The sequence below is a fragment of the Anas platyrhynchos genome, chromosome 3 (assembly GCF_047663525.1).
Source record: "Anas platyrhynchos isolate ZD024472 breed Pekin duck chromosome 3, IASCAAS_PekinDuck_T2T, whole genome shotgun sequence".
In the NCBI taxonomy this organism is placed as follows: Eukaryota; Metazoa; Chordata; class Aves; order Anseriformes; family Anatidae; genus Anas; species Anas platyrhynchos.
In genome coordinates, this window is record NC_092589.1 from 73,884,611 (window position 1) to 73,902,733 (window position 18,123).

General features: G+C 47.2%; 1 protein-coding gene across 3 annotated transcripts in view; it reads right to left on the bottom strand.

Moving 5' to 3' along the window:
* Nucleotides 1-7,808: 7,808 nt before the first annotated feature.
* The window catches only part of SOBP (sine oculis binding protein homolog), a 95,184-nt gene continuing 84,869 nt past the window's right edge, over nucleotides 7,809-18,123 (bottom strand). For all 3 annotated transcript variants that reach the window (XM_072036134.1, XM_038176184.2, XM_072036135.1), the window contains one exon: nucleotides 7,809-9,581. The gene's annotated coding sequence lies outside the window, so the exon portion shown is untranslated. The remainder of the gene's footprint in view (nucleotides 9,582-18,123) is intronic.

An 18,123-nucleotide genomic window follows, 5' to 3' on the forward strand; every position in this document is an offset into this window, starting at 1 on the left:
TAGCAAAGTCCACCAGCACGCTGGTTCCAGGCTTGCTGGAGCTGCCAGATCCCGCGTGCTGGCTTCCCAGCAGGGAGTCACAGCCTGGAGAACAGAAGACTAGAGGGCTGCCCACGGGAATGAGAGGGATCAGATCGCTGGGCCCTCGGTGTGAGATCATTTATTTGGAGATCATGTGTGCTGTTTGAGCAGCCCAGCAAGAAATTCACCTGCTCACTGCGGGTGGAAAGCCTGCAGCCCCACAGTGGTGGTGGAGCTTCGCTGAAGGGGGCCACCTGACACAGTGCGATTTCAGAACAACGTAGCAGCACTGGTCCTAGTGGTTTGTAGTGGCATTTCTGCTCCTAAATTGTACAGATCCAGCGTCCCACCCGCGGGCCCCCCGGGGCCGGCCTGGCCGAGGCCTCGCACCCCGGGGAGGCGCCGCCCGGCTCGGCCCGCGGCTGACATCTTGTGGCTGCCGGGCTGCATGTGGCGGCGGCTGCCCCGGACCAAAAAATTTATAAAAATACATCTCGGTGGGGCCAGATCTACAGCTTCAGGCTTTCTCCCTGCTTTTTGTGCAGACCGCAGGAGCGAGCAGCAGAGCCTGGCGGGGCAGGCTGGCAGCGGAGGGGACGCGATGCAGCCGGGTGGCTGCCAGGCTGCGGGGTGAAGCTGTGGAGGGGCCTCATCAGATTTTGCTCATGCAGCGTTTCATTAAAGGACTTTGCACACATCAAAATGATGGAGCATAGGCCAGCGCGTTGGCTCTGCAGGCTAATTAGTCTCTCAGACCTTCTGCTCCTCTGGAAGTCCCAGCCCTGCTGGGCAGGATGGGGCTTTGTGCTGCTCGTGTCGAGTGGCCAGGTTCCACATCTGTGGTGCTGGTATTTTGCTGGTCTGCAGGGCTCTCGTTTGGCCTATAAACTGCAAACATCTGCTGGGGTTATGGTCGGCTTGTTGGCGGATTTCAGCAGGGGTGGTGACCTGCTGTACGGAGTCGATCAGTTCTGGAAGAGCAAACTGGATGCGATGTGGAGGAGTTTGGGAGAGCAGGGAAAGCTCTCAGCCAGTCCAAAATAAAAACTAGGTGAAAAAAAAAAAAAAAAAAAAAAAAAAAAAAGAAGAAGAAGAAGAAAAAAGAGCCGTAGAAACAGTAAAATGCTGCGGCTTGATATCCCAGTGTCCTTGGTGTTTCCCATGCACACTCTCCCTTGACAGCTAGATATTATTTTTTAATGTGTGTTGACAATTGAGCAGGGTACTTTATCAACCCAATAAGATAAACAAAAATCTAGAGTCACTTAAGAGGAAGTAAATTATGAGAAGAAAATGTGCCTCATGCCTGCACTGATAAAGTACCCTTAATTTGATTTAGTCGGGGAATAGTTTATTTTAAAGTGATATAATAGCAATTAATTCACCATAATAGCCTTGATCACAGTGACGTCTTCTGCTATTAATGCAGATGTCATGTGCATCTCGGAGAAATGTCACCCTAGTTCGGCAGCCTGAGGAAGGAAATGTGTAAAAGAAAAGACTGTTCTCCATCGCAGAACAATCCCACCGACCTTTCCCTCTCGTTGCTGTGGATTGACACAGAGGTAAATGAAGGCAGGACTGGGCTGTCAAACACTCAGTGTTCACCTTCGTTCCTTTAAGAGTAAAGTCCCTGACACCGCTCTGATTCACCTCCCTCCCATACCAGAGCAGCCTAGGAATGACTCTTTCCAAAAGAGTCGACGGATTTGTGCTAGCTGAGAGGAGATCTGGCCTTTCTTCGGTGAAACATGCACAGTTCTTGCCATATAAATTCAGTTTAGATGCAGTCGGTTGGGTGAACAACTGTAGAAGATACTTATCCCTCCAGTTATTCTATAGTCTCACTGAGCATTTATTTCCAGGGCAAGCAGGGCAGTACATGCCGAGAAGGAGTGATGGAGCACAACTCAGTGAAAATAATACGCTGGGCCTGATCTGGACCCATTTCTGCTGGCAAAACAGACTCTTTGTTCAGGAACTTCGTCCAGTTGGGATTATTCGACAAATGGAAGTGTTTTGTAGTGCAACCTTGTAAACTACTCAGGGATTTCAAAAATAAACAAATACAAGAAAAGGCCCTGTGGCTGATCCTCAGCGCCTGGTATTTTCTCGAGTGCGTGGACGGCAGAAGACAGATCTCTTTTCTCGTGGTTATGAACCCTGCCATTTCAGGGATGTCACTCACTGGACCGCATTATAAAAAAACATTTAGTGAAGTCTCCCCTTGGGTTTGCATTCCTGAAGAAAGCCGCAGCAGCCCGGAGCACAACTCACATCGACCAAACAGCTTTCTGAGCCCCTGCCCGTCCTGCTGGGAGAGCTCCTCCAGGGCACCCATGCAGCCAGCCTTCCCCAGACCCTTGGTCCCCCTGGGACCCTCAAAAGATCCCAGCCAGCATACCCGCTGGTGTGTGTCCCTCTCAGAAACACCCAGGGGGGGCTGGACAGAAGCAAGGTGAGGAGACTTCTGTAAAAAAACAGCCTGCCAGCCCATGAACTTAATGGAGGGTGAAAATCTTGTGTTGTTATTATTTTTTTTAATCAACCGTTGTAAGTCTTAGAGTGAGAATAAAATTTTCTATGAAGTTGGGTATGATGGAAAGGTTATCACCTTCTATCAAATTCTCCTGGATTTTCCTGTGAGAGCAAATGTGCCTGACTGATAGTGCAGGCTATCAGACACGAGGAAAATTATCTAATTTATAGCCAGTATCGAGAAAGCCACCAGCAGCAGAATAAAATAGTTCTCCATATGGTATCGTAAAGCTTCCAAAAACTATAGTTAAAGAAAACAACAATGCTGGTAGACAAATTCTTCTTTTGTGTATAAAGTAAAGGGTTACAGCAACAAAGCAGGTAAAGACTGAGAAGAAGGAACAACATCTTTGTTGTCCTCTATGAATTTATGGCTTTTGCGCACAGGATTACAAGTATTAGATGCATCTTTGTGCTAACAGGGCTCATGTTTTGAAGTACAAGAAAACTCTACAGTTACATTCTGTGGAGGCTTCAGGACACAGTTTGCCAAATGGAAAAACATTTGGAGGTTTGGAAAAATCTTGCACATAAATTACTAAAGGCACGAAGCGCCTGAAAGATGGATGAAATCAGAAGCCAAGGAAAAGCAGCGTGTGTGCCAAGGAACAAAAAAAAACATGTAATGATTTCTTTTAATGACTCTCCTGCAAAATGGAGAGCAAGCTTCCAGGGCATGTCATATTCTCATAAAAGCAGCTTGCCTGGGTGATGAGAAATACCCTGTAAGTGGTCAGACCAAGACCCAATTTTTCATCCTTTCTGCACGTAGCTCTCCATTGATTATGTTAAGTGCTACCCACTGGTTAAAAACACAGAAAGCTCATTGTCTCTGCCTGTGGCAAAGGGCAGCTACACACTTGTTAATTTCCTGATTTATGACACCCTATAGAAGAAATTGAAAGTGGGCACATGGCAGGGGGAGGCGAGGGGGGAGAGCTATTAAAACAGAAGGAGATCAGGAAGTTTGTGATAAAGGAAAGGCAGGCTCTCGCCTGACATGTAATCTCTCTTTTGGCTTGGAGTAAACCTGCTCCTTCAAGGCTATGCCATCAGCAGGGTCCGGCTCAGGTTTCACCACTAAATCTGAGTCAACAATCTCTAATCTGGACACTGGGCTCGGGATCCAGGCTCAAGTTGCACTTGGAAGCAGACAACAGGGACATGGGAAGGTGGGGGCCGGGGGGAGTGGGCAGGGGAGGAAAAAGACAATCTTTGTTTCTCATTTGATTGTCCACACAAGGCTGAACTGAGGTCATGTGTCTTTTTTTTATTTATTATTTTCCTTTTTTTTTTTTTTTTTTTTTTTTTTTGTGTCATCTACCAGATAAAACTTCGCACCTCTCTGGCCTGGAAATTGCCTTCCTGACACTTATATTAAGTACAGAAGATATATGCCTGAGAATGGGGGCCGTAAGTTTGTGGAGCAGCTCAGATTTGGAGTTCTTTTCATCTTCCTGACATGTGACACCGCGACACGAGCTGCCTGCAGTGGGGTTGCTATGCAGATATACAATTTCTGAAAAGTTACACCAGGAAAACTAAAACCTACCGATGGATTTAGCATTTCACAAAGAAGCAGGGTAAAATGTGTAGCAGTTAGACTGAAAAGCTAAAAAAAAAAAAAAGAAAAGAAAAAAAGGTGAACTTTGAGGAAAACAATCTCTCTACGAAAGGATCAATAAGTGTAAAAGGATCGTGTTGCATTCCCAGCCTTTTGGGTTAATCCAGCTACTGTATATGATAAAGGAGACACTGCAACAATGGCAGGAACAGAAAGAAGGGGGAAATACTTGGGTACGATTCCCCTAATTCCATCCTCTTTCCCCCCTCTTTGTCGCTGCCTTGCGATGGTTTTATTTTGAAAAATAAAGACTAGAATAAAAAATATGTTGTCTGAGGCTTCGAGCCAAAAATGTGCCAGCACTTTCCCTTCCCACCCCACCCCCCCCCAAACTCCTTAGGCCAAAAGCCTTAACAAAAGCTGTTTTCTGTTTGGAAGATCTCTGGGTCCTTCACTCTCTTTCCTAACCCCTAACACAGGAAATGATTTTCTAATTCACGTTATTAAGGAATTCGACTCACGCTCCCCCTTCTCTCCCTGGATGCCGCCCGACGAGCAGCCTGCGGCCTGGCACCCGGCCTCGCCGACCCTTTTGTGTCAGCTCCCCTACCTGACCCTGCCGTAAATCATCCCCTCGGAGCTTTCCAGCAGGCACGCAGCCGCCAGCAATCCCCAGCATCCAGGGCTTATGCTTGTTCCTACAGAGATACCCATAAGCTAGACAGAGGGATGCTCCCGACTGCCCCCAAAACGCTACATCCCGTGTCCCGGTGGGCAGGCTGGGAGAGATTATAGCTCATCAGTCCTGGCCTGGGACGTGGGGATGGGTGAGAGACTCTCTCAATGCCTTTCTTGGAAAACTGTTTCGGGAGAGCAGCAGGGAAGTGGCTGGGACACTCACCTGCTCCAGCTGGTAGGGAGAGACACCGGGGAACGGCTTCAGGAAAAGAGAAAGTCAGCAGCCTAAGGTGCTCTTTTTTGCCTGGTGGCTCGGCCAGTTTCTCACAGTATCACTGAGGCTGAAGTCCTGACAGGCCTTGACTTGGCCAAAAAAAGGCTGAGGAGCAGCCCTGTGTTGGAGACCCCCATCTCGGAGGTGCAAACATCAAGCTCGAGACGTCTGAGCAGTCAGTATGGAGCAGATTCAGCTCCGCTTCTGACTCCTTCATGACTCTCAGCGTGTGGCTGCTGCCCCAGTTCCTCATTCCTGGCCTCCCAGATCCCAAACAGAGCCAGGTTGGGGTGGGAGGGGAAAGCAGAGCAGCCCAAGGGCTGCCTCTTTTCTGAATCCAACCTCTAAATCCAGAGCTGCTCCAGGGGAAGCAACCTGTGCTGACCGGCACGGGCGAATCTGCTCCGAGTTTGAGCACCGCGTGTTTGTCATAGTTGTTATTAAATGATGCCTTTACATATTCCAGGCCTATTTTTAAAACAAAGGCAATGAAGTTAGGGCATCCAGTTCTATATATGGACACTCCAAATGGCACTGAAATGCCTCGTGCATGTGTTTGGCTGAGTGTTGATTTGGGTGTCCAAATAAGGGCCTCAGAATGGGATATCGGACTTGGACAAGCATCCTTGCGAATTTGGCATGGGGTGCCTATTTGAACAAAGCAAATTTATTTCCATCATTTAGCACGGAAAAAGCATTAAATCCTTTCATTTTTATGGGACCTTCTTATTCACAGAATTGGGCTAACCACATACTGAAGTGTGTAGCAGCTCGGGAAAAAAAGATTAAAAAAAATGAAGCCCTCAAACCCATCTAAGACAACACCAGGGGTAATTAATGCAGTGTTTGCAGCATGCAGACCCCCTCTTATCGCAAGGGCAAGACTCCTGCTGACAGCAAGAATTCAGTGCCAGCAGAAGGACCGGGGCGGCTTGCTTGCAGCACGCTCCCCCTCTGCCCAGCAGCAGGAGGGGAGGCACACAAGGCTGGCTGCTGGGGACCTGAGGCAAAGCTGCCTCCTCTGCTCACGAGCACGGCCTCTGTGCCTGCAAACTGCACGTGTGCAATAGCTGGAGCCGTTCCTGCTGCAGGCAGGAACCTTCCCGTGTATCTCCCCGTGCACTGGGATTTTCTTTGGCTCCTTGGTGGTGAGTTCTCCAGGAAAAGGCTTGGCTCGATCATTATGTCTTAGTCCACAATAAATAATGTCAGCAGCGAGTGAGCAGCGTTCTGCATCCCTTTGCTGGGCTCCTGTTAATTGCAAGGGACCTTCTCACATCCTTTGTGTAATTCCACTCGTTTTGTTGGCATTATGCAAGGGACGGATTTGGCCTACAAAATAAAGCAGGTTTCTTTTGCATAATGTATCATACCATTTGGTCCGCATTTCGCTGAAGGTTTATGTGTACTTGGAGATTTCTCCACAGATACGCAGCTGTAGATATTTTTAAAATAGCAAACAATGAACTGATTCAACGGAGTCAGGCGTTCAGATTCTGGGTTCTGGGGGAAGTCGTTCAAAAAGCACAATGCAGGCGAATTCTCAGGAAAGCTCAGGTAAGTTTGCGATCAGATGAAATGCACGCAGCCAGCTTCAGCCTAGGTTGCTTTCTCTACCCCTTTATGGTTTTTGACAAGCTGATTCCATTTCTGGAAAAAGCGGCTCACGAGAGAGAAAGATTTCTCTAAAGAGTCTGTTGTTTTTCAGAGGAGTGAAAATGTGTGCTAACAATTCTGGACCACTGACAAAAGCAAAATCAATACACACGGCCTTCATTTTACAGCCAAGTTCAGATGAATAAATAGAGATGTAGCAAGCTGTTTACTAGGAAGACAAGCTCTGCTCTGCACGCCCTTCCAAGCAGGCGTGCTTATGCTGTTGTTGTTTTCCTTACATGAGCGGGTAATGAAATCAGTCAGAAAGTTACGGAGCTCACCGGACATCTCAACCTCCTCCATCAGCAGCGCCGGCCAAGAGCTGGGAAGCAAACAGCCTTCTGCAAGGCAGCTCGGGGCCTGCAAATGCGTTGCTGTTGCAGAGTTTGGGGGCATTTGGGAGGAGTTTGGTGCTTGGAAGAGCCTAGGCTTGATTTCAGGGGGAGCTGATGCATAAAAAACCCTCCCTCCTTACAAAAGGCACACGGAGCACGCTCCATACACCGGCCCCATATGCACGGGTGTGAGCAAATTTGCACAAATCCCCCTGAAATGAGCAGAGCTGCAGCCAGAGCATCCGTATGGGGCTCTTCTGTAAGATCAGGGCCTAACCCTGCACTGCTAAGTGCATTGGTGTTTGGTATTTGTTTGTTTGTTTGTTTGTTTTCCCCACACCTGGAACATTGCAGAAGCCGAGAGATGATGAGAGAGGAGCAAAAGTGGAAGGGACATAGACACAGACCCCAGGAACACTTCCACATATGTTTCTGAGACTTCAGAGTGAATTTTGTTTGATCTGGGACCAGGCAGGTAGAGGAGTGAATAACTGCATGCACCAAAAAAAAAAAAGAAAAAAAAAAAAATAATAATAAAACAACAGCACATTTAAGTGCATTTTTTTTTCTTGGAGATTTATTTTGTTTTAATAAATCTGACACCAGTCAGGGAGAGAGAAAATTGTTGCAAGCCCAAAAGGAAAGCAGAGCACACTGAGGGTGCTTCAGTTTCTTGCTCTCTTGAAGATGTTTCATCAGTACCTCTTTGAACTCTCTCCCTAGACTCAGGAGCTGTTGGATTCCCCCCCTGCCCCCTTTTTTTTTTTTTTTTTTTTTTTTTTTAAAAAGCGAGCTTGCTCGCCCGGTGTGTTTTCCAAGCTTTCACAGCTCTAATAAATAAGGAGCACCTGTAAAACAGTAGCTTGACTTAAGTGAATCTGTACAAAGGAAAATATAGAAATACAGTATATACATAGTGCTCATAGTGCACCATCGCTACAAGGCTCTGGTTCAACTGACTTGGATCCCCTGCTCCCAGCACCGCTGAAACCATCAGAGACACTGCTCCTGCAAATTGCTCCTCACTTCCCCGCAGCAGCCTTATAGAAAAGGTGTGCTCTGAACACTCGAGAGTGAACAATTGCTTTATTCGAGTTAGTAAACAGTTACACTGAATCACAAGGTGATCTGATTTTTTTTTTGATTTTTTTTTTTTAGTTTTTTATTTTTTTGTACTTTTTTGTGTGGATTTTTTTAGTTTTTTTGTTGCTTTTTTGTTTTGTTTTGTTTCTTTTTTGTTTTGTTTTTGTTTTTGTTTTTGTTTTTTTGTATTTGTCAGAATGGGATACTCCACGACTCTCTTACCAATTCAGTGCCAGTATAACATGCTCTAGTGTACTTTTGGACTCTTGGCTACAACTGTACAAGTGCACACAAGTAAATTCTACCCTGTTATCCTCCACCCACTGATTGAGGATCGAATTGCACATTTCTCTTAACCATGACAGGAGAAAGCAAACAGTGAAACAGAATCATGGGGGATCTTTCTCACTTTACCCTTGTTTTCATTGGTTTGTCCATACCATTCTAATTATCATGAAAGGGCTATGCATATGGAGAGATTGTCTCACTGCCTTCCTGGATCACTGAAAACCATCAGGGTTGAAATTTCATCCAAGTCTTTCGTGACGCCCAGCAAATATTCCCCTCAGATTATTTTACACCTTGAGGGAATTTTGGTCTTTAGTTCAACACTCTTGCTCTGTTCCCAAATGGGGCGCTATTTAGGGGAATTTAAAGAGAAAGCTGAGAAGAATAAACATTTACTGAGTTCTCTTGGCATTCAGTCTCTGAAAAACCACAGTATAAACTATTCATGCTGCTTCTTACATCTGTCAAATCAAAAATTAAAAGCCATAAAAGTGTAACACTGAAAATATGGCATTAGAAAGGATAAAGGTGGCCTTTGTAAAAATAACAAGGAAAGTATATTAGCCAATAAAATATTCTAACTCTTCATTTAAAAGTGCATCATGGGTAGGACAGAGATGACTCTGAAGCGTTGCTACTCCAGTATTACCCCTTTCCCCCATCAAAACTTGAATAGGTCCAAAACCATACAATGCAAATCACGATTCTTAGTGTAGCAGCAAAACCACAGCAGTTTTTCGAAAAAAAAAAAAAAAAAATCCATATCACTGTCCAGTCTCAAATATCTGAACTTTGAAGTCAGGGAGGGAAAAAGTACCTATGTTGGTCCATGTGGTTTTTGAAACCAGGGTGAAAAATCCCCGCAGCAAGAAACCAAGAGGAGAAAGCGTTCCTTGGAGGAGAAGAGGGGGTGGTCGCAGGAATGCTGAGCACACCGTGTGGGTCCATGATGTGCTGTCTTCTGGGTCAAAGGCACCCGTGGGACTGAGGCTTCCTCGGAGGGACGTCGTGATGGGAAGCTGCTTTATTTGCTTGACTTTTAGCCAGAGGGGATGGTGAGCGGACCAGCTGGTGTCATTCAGTGGAGTGACGTGGTTTGCTCTGCTCCCTTTCTCCATGCAAGGTACCCTGTCGGTGAGCATTCCTGTGAAGCAGAAGAGGAGAGAGGGTCAGTGCCAGTGGGATGGGATTCATCACAGGTGGGATGGGCATTGCCTGAGCTCACACAGCCCCACCGCTTCCACCTTTGCTCTGCCTCTCGCTGCAAGGGCCATCGGTATGTGATGCTGCCCTCGCAGTGAGGTGGCTGGAAGGGAGGATGCAGAAATCCCTGCGATAAAAAGCTGTAAATTGATATAATAATAGTCCATTCTCTGGGTTTTGTAGAGCTCGTTTCATCCTACAAGATCACGGGTGAATAATAATACCTCACGGTAATGTAGTAGATCTCACTGTGCTTTACAGAACCTGGAGGTATCACTGTCTGCTCTGCACAGGTAGGGAAGTGGACTTGGAGGAGGAAAACACATTTGGACCAGGGATGGCGATGGGACGGGGAACAGAGCCTGCCTTGCAGCTCACTTGTTTTGCCATTAGACCTGCATGCCTCCCAGAAATCCAGGTTTCTCCCAATGCTTTCAAGGCAGATGAAAACAGCACTTCAACACTAAAACTGCAGCTTATTGCAATTCTTCCTGTGCTTTTAAAGCTGTCTGTAGTGCAGTCCAAGTGGCAGGGAGCTGGGCTGATATTTCACCTAGGCCCCCCCAAAAAACAAGTGGGGTTTCCCTTCTGCCTTCTTGGTGTGCTCAGCCCGGAGCAGAGCAGGCCGAGGGGAGGCCTCATGGCGGCCTGCAGCTCCCTCACGAGGGGAGAGGAGGGGCAGGCGCTGAGCTCTGCTCTCTGGGGACAGCGACAGGACCCGAGGGGACGGCATGGAGCTGGGACAGGGGAGGGTCAGGCTGGGGGTTAGGGAAAGGGTCTGCACCCAGAGGGTGCTCGGGCACTGGGACAGGCTCCCCAGGGCAGTGGGCACAGCACTGAGGAGGATTCAATGGTCCTTGTGGATCCCTTCCAACCCAGGATATTCTGTGATTCTCATGCAAATACCATCTCCCAGTAACAGAGCTAATTCCCCACAGGTACTGTACATGCTACATACACTAAACAAAGATGAAAGGCGTATGCTCAAGACAGCAAAACCCAGCTGGGGTGAGGGAGGTTGGTCTGAAGCCCCCATGATCTCCTTGGTCCTCATTTATTTAGGACATGAAGGAGACACATCCCCCAGTAGTTATTCAGACAACCCCTTGTGAAGCCAGCTGGTGCTTTGACTGGGTGAACAACAGTGGAGCAAACACTACTTCATGGACTTGAGCCCTTCAGAAAGCTGCCTGATAGCTCCCCTAAAATAATCTAAGCACTGCCAGTGGTAAAGGCCAAGACCATGAAAATCTTTGGAATAATGTTTAAAAAAAAATCATCTTATCAGTCTAACGGAGCTAACAACAACAACACTGTCGTTTTAAATTCCTCATGGCTTGATTTATCTAGGGGTACTGGGTAACATGCCATGGCCTCTTCTCCTGCTTCCCTCGTCACTTGACCACGCAGACTGTTTGCAGGAACTGTCTTCTCTCTCTACAAAGGTTGCTTTGGTCTCTGTCACCTTGGATGGGATCCGCTGTTCCCTAAAGCCTCAGACTGAAACTCAAGTACTATCAGCCTAAATGTTGGTGCTGGGTCACATTTTCCTTCTCAGTCTGCTCCCTGATCTCCCTTTCACACTGACTCCTCTCATCACTGTGCCTGTATTCCCCTGCCAAATCTCCTCCCTTCTCAAAGCAGAGGCTGGAAGGCACTTTGTGTTGACCAGCATAAACTTCCAGAGCATGGAGACCACTAGATCTAGGTTAAGGAATAACACTTGGGCTTTAGGGCACTGTGCCCAGAGGGATGTGCAGCTCTGTGCACAGAGAGTGCCGAGGAGAAGAACTAGACTGAGCATTGGGATGTATCCACTTCCTGAGTACTCCCCATAAAGCACATCACTGCTTTCTGTCACTTTTTGGCTTGAAATCGTGCTCGGAGATTAACTAAAAAGGGAAGCAGAGAACACAAAATTTGCAGCCTCTCTATGAACCCTCACTCTGCACGTCAGGTATTTTGCCTGTTCCTTTCTTAACATGCATCAGTGAAAACAGATTTCCATCCCGCGCTAATCAGTCTCAAATGGCAAGGCATAGTGCAGAGTGATAAGCGGTTTGGGAAGGAGGGCATGAAGATGTTCCTGAGTCCTCGATGCTTTCTGCTTGGAGCAGTCAGCTGGCTTTTTAAGGCCTGTCTGTCTTCCCCTCCTGCAGATAGAGTGCAGCTTGGAGCAGCATCTTCCCTATTGATTGGTTCACGTGACAGTCATTGTGTTCGATGAATGCATCTTCATGGCAATCAAGTGACAGAACAAAAATCCATATCAGGCATCGCATGCAGAGTTTTATAAAGAAACGAGAACATACTAGTCATCACCACTTCACAGTCAGATGCTTTACACCTCGTGCCAACACCAGAGTGCATGACCAGCACAATAAAATAAGCTATTTATATCTCTCCCCCCCCCCAAAAACAAATTACTTTTTAGGAGAGAAACATATGCTCTTCACCCCAGTTGAACTTGCACCCAACACACAGCAGAGAGTGCTGATCAGATAGAGAGATTGTGTCAGCTACAAAAGACAATTTTTTGGTAATTATAAAGGCATGGAGTTGAGCTTATGTGAGTTGTCCTGAGGTGGACACACTGGGTTTTGCACACTAAGCAGGAGTGTTGTGGGGATGGAAAACCACCAAAAGTCAGAGGTGTAGGCCTAACCCCACAAGGCCTTATGGAAAAGAGGACAGAAGGAGAACAGGTAGGAAGGCCACGCTGGCAGCACGCTCCTGCAGGCAGTGACAGCAGCCAGAGAGCCGCTTCCATCATGTCCCACCTTCTCAGAGGGCCATGCCACTGACACAGCTTTGCACACACACACGTACACTCACAAGGTCTTTTTCCATTTGTGCTCCCCCCCTCATTCTGTGCTCCATTGAACATTTCTGTCTCCAGACCCGCATCATATTGTTCAGGAAAAAAATAGAGGCTGGGTGGGGAGGGGTGAGGCAGCCGTTGATGTGGGCTGGTGTGGCAGAGTTTCCGTCATTTAGCACAGCAGTTAATTCACCCGGACAATGAATGTTGATGTGCTAGAAGAGGCCTAGTTCATCTGGGACATGCATGGCCTTGGAGAAAAGGCGCTGCAATGATTTTCTCAGGGAAACTGCTCTGAAAATAAACCACAAGAGTGCAGCTAAAGTCAGCATGGGAGCAAGCTCAGCCCTGGAAACACTCTGGAGTCATCTGTTACTTGTAATAGTTCTCTAATTTATTCTTTTTTTTTTTTTTTTTTTTTTTAGCAATTCTTAAAGCAGTTCAAGCTTCTTCATTAAAGCCTTCCCCTTTGAATAGCTGATGATTTATCTTTCCATGAACTAACTGAAGGAACGCCACATTGCAAAAGTCGGGAAGTCCGGGGAGGCCTCTAGCACGAATGGAAGAACAACTTGACTCCTTACACACCATCCCTCGATTTTGGGGGTAGCAGAAGGCCTGCTATGTACTGGCTCCTGCTTCCCGGCACCTACTCCTTGAAAAGCCTCCAGGGCAATTTCTCTACGTTGTCTACGTTTGGCCCTTGCTGGCACATTGAGTACCGTCTCTCACCAAATTCATTTGAAGAATGTTAAATTGAACCCTCAAACTAGCCTGTGACATTAGGAACAGGGATGGATGTCACCATGCCCTTGTGAAGTAGCAAGGAAATGTAGGAAATCCAGTTCCAGGGTCTTTTTTATGCTACTGCACAGCCTAGATGAAACACACATCTTAAAAAGAGGAAGCAAAGGAATCATCACTGCGGAGAGACCCTGAGAGTGACCCAGCAGATGTCGGCTCCACACTCCCGAATTCACGAGGCAGCTGGTGGCACTCAGGAGAGATGAGACAGAAATCCGGCCCCCTGCCACGTTGGTGACAATCATTCCAAACCTTCCCCAAAACGGGAGTGCAATCGTGGTCTGGGCAAGCACACAGCTCTTTTTCATAGCCACTGGAATCAGGATTCCCTAAACTTAGCAGTTTAAAATGGCACAACCTCTCCCCATCAGGTCTGTGTATTCCTAGGTAAAACAGAGCTCACCAGGAGCTCCTCCTCCAGCATCTTCACCTTCTGTTTCCACATCACCGGTGTCCTTGTCCTCCTTCCCAAACCCAGAGGTGCTCCAGAGCAGGTGCTACCTTAGATGCTCCAAAACATACCTGGGGAGAGCCTCTCTATCCAACCAGCCAAGGTGGGTAGAGGAAGATACCAGTCTTGGTGGGCTAAACTGAACATTTGGGCTCGATTCCCCACGTTTCAGCATCAGTGCTGCCGTCAGGTTTCCTTGCCATCGTCATCCTTCCATACCAGTCACCTACACCACTTTCTACTGCTCATAGCAGCAATTTCCCCAGAACCTCTGTAAATATTTTCTTCATATAAAGTTAAAAAGAAAAAACTATTAAAAAAAAAGAAGGAAAACCAAATCCAGACACTTTCTCCTCTCCTTTCCTGAAAACAAGCAACCACAGTGATGTGATAACCCTTCTTTAAGTCTCTGAGTTTGCCTAACTCAGAATAGAAACTTAAACTTGAATTTCAGCAGCCTCCCGTGCGTGGGTCCAAACCACCAGGCTTTTGGCTATTCTAAGGTGCTTCTCAATTTTCTTATCCAAGCCGATCGCTCCAGTAAAACCAGATAAATAACCAGAAGAAAAAAAAAAAGATTAACTGTGGGTAGCAGCGTGTAGGAGGATGAAGGGTAGGAATGGTCTTGCCAAGCAACAGCCCTATACCTCTCTGTGAGAGTCCTCCTCACCTGGTTTACACCTGGACCTGATGTTTTCATCTGAAATGCCTTTTTTTTTTTTCAGAAGCATCATTTTAGTGAAATGTGTTGGCCTCCCCTACCAGGAAGCGATCAGTGTTTCCCATGAATGACCCCTCTGACCATACCTACCCAGGACATGGATATCTGTGGGGTCAGGGCTGCCACGCTGGGGCAGGACCAGGGACATGGTGATGGAAGAGAAATCAAGAATTCAGTGCCAACCAGCAGCAGGACCTGGGTGCAGGAACATCAGCCCGTCCTCGGGGTGGCAGAGCTGCTGGGCATAGGAGAGGCCGGGTGGGGAGCTGTAACACCCAGCATGCATGCTGCAGTTTCCCCCTGATATTCATGGCCCCATCCTGACTCTTTTCAGCCTAAGCAAGAGCAGGTGCAGACTCACCCAAGGGCAAGAGGGGAGTGCTCAGGCACCCAAAACACCAGGCAGATTATACTGTGAAGGAAAGGGGAAAAACTCGCCCAGAACACATCAGGAGCAAGTGGATGAGAACTGGCATCCACCCCAGTGCAGTGCCAGGCTCCCCAGGGCATCTCCTGTCCCCAGCACTGCTGGCCACCCAACAAACTGTGTCAGACCCAACCGGTGTTTCAGATTTTACCTGTTCCCCACCTCCTCCTCAACCCCAGGGGAACAGAAACATTTCCGCCACCGAGGTAACTCGTCCAGCAATAATTGGTAAGCTGCTTCAAATAAAACAGAAGTGACATTTTAATTGTACTTTGAAAGTTAGGGTCAGAATTCAAATCTGCAGTGACCTCATCTTTTCTTTTACACGAGCCTTCCAGCATCTCTCAATTGGAGAATTCCTGTGGAAAAGTGTATTTTTTAAATTTTTTCCCCCCTTTGAATAAGAAACTTATAAGTGGCAGCGCAAGTGGTTCACGAAAGCTTATAAATATTTGGAGCATAAGCAGGCAGCGGATCATAATGACACCAAGTCCTGCATTTTACCACGTGGCCTCCAAATGAATCGCTAAAAATTGCTCTAACCATAGGTTTAAATATCAATCGGCCGATGATGGGATGCAGATCTTTCCAGAGAGGTCGCAACTCGATAGTTGTTTTATTCTGCACTACCCAATCCCTAATTTTTAATTTTTTTTTATTTTTTTGGGGGGTGCAAGGGGGAGGAGGTGGAGGGAAGTGTGTGCTTCCATAGGAGATGATTACATTACACAGCCTGAAGTCCAAACCCAGGGCTGGAAGAGGGAGTGCAGCAGAGGCTGGGGGTGTCCTCTCCGCGAGCGCAGCTCAGCCTCTTTGCCTCTAGATAATTTGTTGTTGGAGGTTGGCTCAAATTGAAGACAGTAATGCTTCAGAAACACTTGGAAAAGCAAGCCAGCTGCAGGGAGGATATCGTTACAAATTGAGACACATGTTGTACAGGAATCCCATTCTTTTCAAATACCAGAATCGTGTCTGGGGAAGTAAAGCCATGCAAATGAGTCAGAGACAGAACCTCATTCTGTAGCGTGCTGAGAGCCTTCAGCTTTCATTAGGGGCACCAAGAGCTGAGTGCACCAAATACTTCACAGGATCAAGCCCAGGCATTTAATTAGCTGTTAATTTCATGGCAGAAGCAAATGCTGAGTATGTGAGGGTTTTGTAAAATGCTGGAGTTTGCTTTGATTCACATCTCTCATGAGATGATCGCACACACTTCCAAACACAACCTCTGGTCCCCGGAGTGAAATGCAGCTCCTTATCAAGACAGTGTAAACATGTTAAGGTCACAGCTCAGGTAAGGCTCAGCTGTGAGGCCTCAATTGATGGAGACACCCAGCAATGTGCTGAACTTCCCTGTTTTGCCATAGGAGACCTAAAAAATAGACAAGGAGGGACTCAGCAAGTAATCTGAAAATAAATAATGATTAAGAAAATCTTGCTTGGCATGAACTTGATTTCCTCCTGATTTCTTGCTCAAGCAGCTGTGCTTCTGCTTTTCTTGATTCTCCCATAGCTTTTTGAACAGAAATTCATATTTTTTTCTTAAACTCTACTGCTCACTGCTTGATTACGTCCCGCTCTTTCACAACCACCATCCTTACTGTGATCTTTGTTGTTATATACTCTATATTTAACCACGAATTGTACTTTTTTTCCTCATAATTTTTCCATACACCACTGGCTTTGATAGCTAACAGCACAAGAACACACTGATGGCAAGCCTGCGCCTCCCCCAACGCCCATTTTACACCTCACACTTTTGAATCCTGCCAAATTTGTTTTGCATTGACTTAAATGAGAGGAATGTTAGCACTTGAGATCTGATGATTCTGGTCAGCAGGACTTGAACATGAGCCAGCAGTGTGCCCTAGCAGCCAGGAGGGCCACCCATAACCTGGTACAGCACTGCTACCTGGTCGAGGGACGGGATGGTCTTGCTCTGCTCTGTGCTCGTGCGGCCTCACCTCAAGTGTGTGTGCTGGTTTGGGCACTACAGTATAAGAAGGACATAAAACTCTCTGAGAGTGTCCAAAGGCGGGCTACAAAGTGGTGAAGAACCTGGAGGGGAAGACCTATGAAGAGCGGCTGAGGTGCCTTGGTGTGCTCAGCCCTGAGCAGAGCAGGCTGAGGGGAGGCCTCATGGCGGCCTGCAGCTCCCTCACGAGGGGAGCGGAGGGGCAGGCGCTGAGCTCTGCTCTCTGGGGACAGCGACAGGACCCGAGGGAATGGCATGGAGCTGGGACAGGGGAGGGTCAGGCTGGGGGTTAGGGAAAGGGTCTGCGCCCAGAGGGGGTCGGGCACTGGGACAGGCTCCCCAGGGCAGTTTGGACAGCGCTCTCAGACACATGGGCTGGTTTTTGGGTGGTCTTGTGTGGAGACAAGAGTTGGACTCAGTGATCCTTGTGGGTCCCTTCCAACTGGGAATATTGTGTGATTCTGTTCTATGCTTATATGTATTAAAGTGCCTGGGCAGTCTTTAAAGCCTGACAGACAATTATGAGTGTCTCCTTGTTTCAATAGTAATGTTTACCAACTTAGAGAATGGCATGGATGAGTTGCTTAATTCAGTTCAAACAGCTGTCATGTCACAAGACAATGCTAATAAGCAAGCACTGCAGTGACCTCTGAAGTCAATGGCCCCAGATCCTGGCAGCTACCAGGTCGGCTGCAGCCTCCAGGAGCCCTCTGCACTCCTGTGGGTCTGTTAATTGAGCTATGGCATTTCTCTGCTGGCTGAAGATCTGGCCCCGTGTTGTATTTGCCAAGAGCCCTAAACGTTCACCGCCTTGTGAATCAGACCAGGTGTGGCTATTTTCTAAACCGGGATCAAGAATCAGATTTCACATTTAAAATATTCACCCTGGGAGGTTTGATGGAAAAGCAGGAGAAACCCATCAGAAATCAGCACTTGTTCCTTTGATTTCAAGGCATGCACAGCGATCCACAGCACCGTACCACAAGCCTGCTATTTACTGCCACTGAGACGGAAGTCAGCGCTCCCACACCCCGTCAGCAAGATGTGGGAGCTGAGAGCTGCTCTGCAAGCATGTCATTTTATACTTCAACATTTTGAGAAGCCTTTTTTCCTTTTTTTTTTTTTTTTTTTTTTTTTTCTGGGAAACCCTTTTCTGATTTAATATATCTGAGAAGCTACCCAGGCAATTTTGAAACCTAAGCTCACCCTGCTAGAGCCAGGCAGCTCTCAAGGGCAAAGCTGCAGTTCCAAGCAAATGTGTTTAAGGCTTTGTGGTATTAACAG